Raw genomic sequence first — 6,000 nt, forward strand, 5'->3', positions numbered from 1 at the left:
CACAAAAGGTTTAATCGATCACTGATTCGATTATTATTACTTGGGTAGCAATGATGTATTACTAGTGCCGCTCATTGTTTATGGTTTTAAATTAGATTTAAAATTCATTGTCAATGTAATAATAATCTATAGGGTCACACACTAAGAATGCTTGAAGGATTATTTAATTTAAATTGGATTTAAATTATATTAAAGTAATTCGAATTATTTATAATATTAATTATGTATGACTTAATTAATTAGATAAATATTGATATTCGAATTTATTAATATTAATTATGAAATTTATTTGTTAAATAATTAAGTGAGACTTAATTATAATACAGATAGAAATTTCGAATTAATAATAACTCTTAATTAGTTAAGAGTTATAATTCGTTTTTCCACTCTCTATATAATATCTCTTGTGTGGCTGATTTTGAATGCAAAAGACTTTTACTAAAACCCTAGCCACCAAGAGAGAAAATGGAGAGAGCAAGAAGAAATCAGTTTGTGCTTGTACACATCCAATCCTTGAGTTCAAGCATTCGTGTGGATACCGATAGAGCGTAGATTGTGAGAGCGGGATGCGTGGTGATTGAACAAGCTTTGGATCTCCATTAGTCAACCAATTGGTAAAGCTTCTTAAGGTAAACGATCTGATCTTCGAATTAAATATATGTTTTTTGTATGGATCCTGCGGCGGGTTTCGAAAATTATGATATTTTTTTTACGTTTTAATTACTGTTTTCGTTGCGTTTATGTGCTCGAAACCCAACAGTTTGAGGTCACATGTGATGCTTCGGGAGTGGGAATAGGTGGAGTGTTAAGTCAAGGTGGTCATCCTATAGCTTTTTTCAGTGAAAAGCTTAACGAGGCCAAGAAGAAGTAGACCACCTTTGATTTTATGTTGTAGTTCAAGCGCTTAGGTATTGGCGACATTATCTGTTGCCCAAGGAGTTTGTTCTTTATTCTGATCACCAGGCGCTTCAATATATCAACTCCCAGAAAAAGTTAAATCATAGACACGCCAAGTGGTTTGAGTTTGTTCAGGAGTACACCTTTGTACTTAGACATTGCAAAAGTACCGAGAACAAAGTTGCTGATGCACTTAGTAGAGTGACCCTTATTCTCAACACTATGAGTGTCGAGGTCGTAGGGTTCACACATATGATTCAGAACTATCCTTTGTGTCATGACTTTGGACAGATTTATGCTAGCTTACAGGATCCTAGTTCACCACCTTCCAGGGATTATTGTATTCATGATGGATACTTATTTCGCTGGATCCATTTGTGTATTCCTAATAAATCTTTGAGAGATTATCTCATGAGAGAGTTGTTAGTGTAGGTGCCCTAGAGGCAATACATTATTCTTTTAAATCTTTATGTCAGTTGATCATTCAATAAATGTATTTATTATGACCTTAATTACTGCGATATTTTGTTAGCATAATAAATGTCCTTAGAATCATGATACACATTCTATAGTTTAAGTACATGACTTGAACTTGAGATTATATAATATATCATATTCTTAAAGGTCCCTAGTCAAGTATTATTATATAGGACAATAATAATACATAGATAGACTAGTATGTTGTTTGACAAGATAACCACATCTCATTGGTTATAAGTATGGGATTACTAAAGTCAATACATAGGTACATGTGAGAGTACATGGTACTGGACAGACCCACAGTGAGATTCTTCATGTTTAATAAAGTCATAAGAAAGACTCACAGTGATAATGGTGTAACGATCCTTTGACTTGAAATCATTATATTTCTATACGAGGACTAATATACTTTGACTACATTAAAAGTTACTTTTAATCGGGTGATGATAAAAGTGGACATCGGGTATATCATGAGTCGTATGAGAAATATGAATGATAGATAAAGGATATAACCCTCCTATAATTAGGAGAGATATTACTGGCCTATTGATTGAGTGAGGAGGTATATCATGGTCATGCTCAAATAATGATTTATCTTGATAGTCTACTCATTGATCAAGTAAACCCGGATTAAATGTTGAAGAGGATGACTAAATACATGCCTCGAGTTTAATCTATAATATGTATGGTTAAGGGGATTATATTACACGGAAAATATTAATCACGAAAGGTTTTATCTAATCACGATTTAATTATTGTTTAATTGGGTAACAATGATGTATTACTAGATACCGCTCATTGTTTATAATTTTATTAGAGAATAAAATTATTGCCAATTAAATAATAGCCTATAGGGTCGCACAAATAGAGCACTTAATGGAATAGTTAATTTAAATTATGGATTTAAATTAATTGATGATTATTCGAATTTTATTATAATTAAGTAAGACTTAATTGAGATAATATAAATTCGAATTAAAAGGAATGTTTTTTCCCATAATAATTAAGTATGACTTAGTTATTAATTAAATAATAGAAATTTGTTTTTATTATTTAATCCAATACCTACTAGGGTTGTGCTTTGCTGTTATGGGCCTTTTTAATCAGCCATTATAAATAGATAATGATAGGTTAAAGAGGGGGTACGTTTTTTGAGAAAACCCTAGCAGCAAAGAGATGCAGAGTCAATTCGGATCGTCAAGAAGGAGGCTAGTACATCCATTCCGTAGTCAAGTTCGTGAGACGTTCTTGGAGGTGCTCGCGTGGATACCATAGAGGTGTTTCTCCGAGAGGTAGACACAAAGCGTGATAGCTAGGATCTCCGTTGAGTTCGTGAAAGTTAAGCTCTTGAAAGGTATGATTCGTTATCTTCATAATCTGCCCATAATTATACATGGATCCTGTTTTTGGGTTTCAAATTTTTTTTTTGTTTTATTTACGTTTATCTGCTGTGTTTTATGCCTCGAAACCCAACAAGAGTTACATGCGGGAGGTTTAGCTGGTCACTTTGGTCGAGATAAGATCATTGCTATTGTTGAGGATAAGTTATTTTGGCCTAGTTTGAAAAGGGATGTTGCTCGTATAGTCGCAGAGTGTCGTACTTTCGAAACGGCCAAGGATAGGAAACAAAATACGGGTTTATACACTCCTCTTCCAATTCCCCATGTTCCTTGGGAAGATGTTAGCATGGATTTTGCGTTAGGATTGCCTAAGACTCATAGGAGTCATGATTTGGTCTTTGTTGTAGTTGATCGTTTCACTAAGATGGCTCATTTTATTCCGTGCAGCAAGACTGACAATGGTGCTCATATTGCCTTGATCTTCTTTAGTGAGATAGTGAGGATACATGGTGCCTTGAGTATAGTATCTGACAGAGATGTTAAGTTTGTGATTTATTTCTAAAGGACTCTATGGAAATTACTCGGTACTAGTCTTAAGTTCTCTACAGCCTATCATCCCCAGATCGATGTACAGACTGAGGTCGTTAATAGGAGTCTAGGTGATTTAATTAGGTGTCTTGTAGGTGAACATGTGTCTTCATGGGATAGGGTTTTACCTATAACCGAATTTGCGTATAATAGCTCTGTTAATAGGTCTACAGGATTCAGTCCTTTTCAGGCTTACATTGGTCGTCAGCCTAGGAAACCCATAGATTTGGTTCCCCTCCCCTTGTTATAGGTCTAGCGATTCTACAGAGTCGTTTGCACGTCACATTCATAAGTTGCATGCTGAGATATGACAGAAAATTAATTTAAGCAATGAAAATTATAAGTCTGCTGTAGATGTTCATCGCAGGTTTTGAGAGTATAATGAAGGTAATCATGTTATGCTACGATACCGCACAGAGAGGCTACCTCCAGGTGCTTGGAAGAAAGTGCATGCTAAGATGATGGGTCCATTTCGAATTCGAAAGAGGGTTGGTATTAATGCTTATGAGTTAGATCTTCCGACTGATATGACTATTGGCCATGTATTTAATGTAGAAGATCTTACTCCTTTTCATGGAATCTCTGATATTTCTTCACTTTCTTCACCTTTTAGTGTTCATATGCCTTCTAGCCCCAGTCAGCCTATATCTAATCCTTCGCTACTTGTACCACCTATACCTCTTTATGTTTTGTCACAACCAACAGTAGATGTGCCTGTTGATGTTCTAGATGAGAGATTTATGCCAATACGGTGTGGTGGTTTTCGACAGTACTTGGTTTACTGGAGTAACATGTCAGATGATGAGCGTACATGGATTAGTGCTACAGAGTTTTAGCGTCTTGCTCCTGATCTTTTTGAGCATTACACACAGTTCAGTTCTACAGAGCTAAACTTTTCCTAGTCGGGGAGAGTTGATAGGGATCAGTAGTTGTGTGTATCCTGTTTAAGTTTAATCTCGACTTAACAGTCGGGAAAGTTATTATCAGTAGTGTTTGTTGTATAAGACATGCTTGTACTTTAACAAGACTAAGACAATTTGTCAACCCTAAGTTGTATTGTTATCTTAGTTTGTATTTGTACTTGTAACACTTTAAAGTCTGTAAAAATGCAAAGGAGCGGACTGGAGTCTTTTTCCTAAAACAGTATCAAGCCTAAGGATTCTATCTGGAAGAAGATCAAGAAGATCATGCCTCTGAAGAATTTTGAAGAAGCTTGGAGTTGAATAAATTTGTTTGGATAAAAATACTCTAAGTCAAGATCTCTACAAGTCACAGATTTAGTGTTATAGAGAAGTCATTCAAGAACTCCAAATGACTTATCGAGAAGTCAGGAAAGCTACTAAAGAACTCAGAGAGATATTGAAAAGACAAGAAGATATGAAGGTTGGAGATATCGACAATGTCATTTCTTCACTAGAAAACTCAGAGTTATCGACAAGTCTACATTCATTAGAGAACTCTGAGTTATCGATAAGTAAAAGGCCACTAGAGAACTCAGAGATATCGATAAGTCAAAATTCACTAGAGAACTCTAAGTTGTCGACAAGACAAAGTGAAGACATGATGCTGAGAGATCTCGACAAGCTAAAGTTTCATTCGAGAACTCAGATGCCTCTATAAGTTAAATTCACCAGAGCATTAGAGATCTCGATAAGTCATTATACTTATCGAGATGTCAAGATCTCTATATGCCTAATTGGAGATCTCGAGTAAAATTCTCAAAGTACAAAATCACAGACCAGTTCAATATTCAAGATTAACAATCAACAAATAATCCACACAGCTGGATTGACAAATCTACAAAAAGCAGCTTGAAGAATGTGCAAGATCAATGGTGAAGATTAACTGACAGGGGAAGATTAAAATTATCACAGGATGCTAAAGATATGCTAAGCCAGAAATGAAAAATTTACTTTTCTATAAATAGAAATGACAAGTGACAGTTTAGAAAAGCAAATAGCATGTCTTATTGTACATTGTGTAAACCAGCAGTTTACTGAATTATTAAGTTAACACTGGTCCTTCAGTCAGTTGTAACAATTTAGATAGAAATTCTTGTAACACTCTCAAGGAGAAGCTAAGCTCTTTATCAACAAAGAGCCTAGAAATTTTATAGCAAAACATTCTTAATTTTAATATAAAATTAAATGAGTTTTGAAGATTTGTGTTCTTTATTTTCTGCAAGCTTAATTTCGACATGAACATATTTTACTACAAGATTTAATTTACTTTGTTCAAATATAAACATTCAAAAAAAGCCCAAAAATAGTAAAACACATTCACCCCCCCTTGTGTGTTATTCATTTCCTAACAAGTGGTATTAGAGCAAAATATGAAAGTAAACAGATTCAAGATCTTGGAAGAATGAATACAGAAAATCAGTAGCATCAAAATTCCTACCTTTGACAAAGCTAACTACACTCTTTGGAAAAAGAAAATGATGTTGTTTATCAAGATGGCCAATCCACTCTACATTCAGATCCTTAAGAATGGGCCCTTCACTCCTATGGTTAGAGTTGAGGAATCTACAAATGGAGATATGGTTATTCCAACTCATTATGCTCCCAAGGACCTTGCAGAATACTCTGAGCCTGAGAAAGAGAAAGTCTCTCTGGATAGTGGATTACAATTAATCTTAATTGAGTCACTTGACAATGTAATGAATAACAACATTGTCAACTGTGACACTGCAAAA

The sequence above is a fragment of the Apium graveolens genome, chromosome 7, assembly GCF_009905375.1.
Source record: "Apium graveolens cultivar Ventura chromosome 7, ASM990537v1, whole genome shotgun sequence".
Classification (NCBI taxonomy): Eukaryota; Viridiplantae; Streptophyta; class Magnoliopsida; order Apiales; family Apiaceae; genus Apium; species Apium graveolens.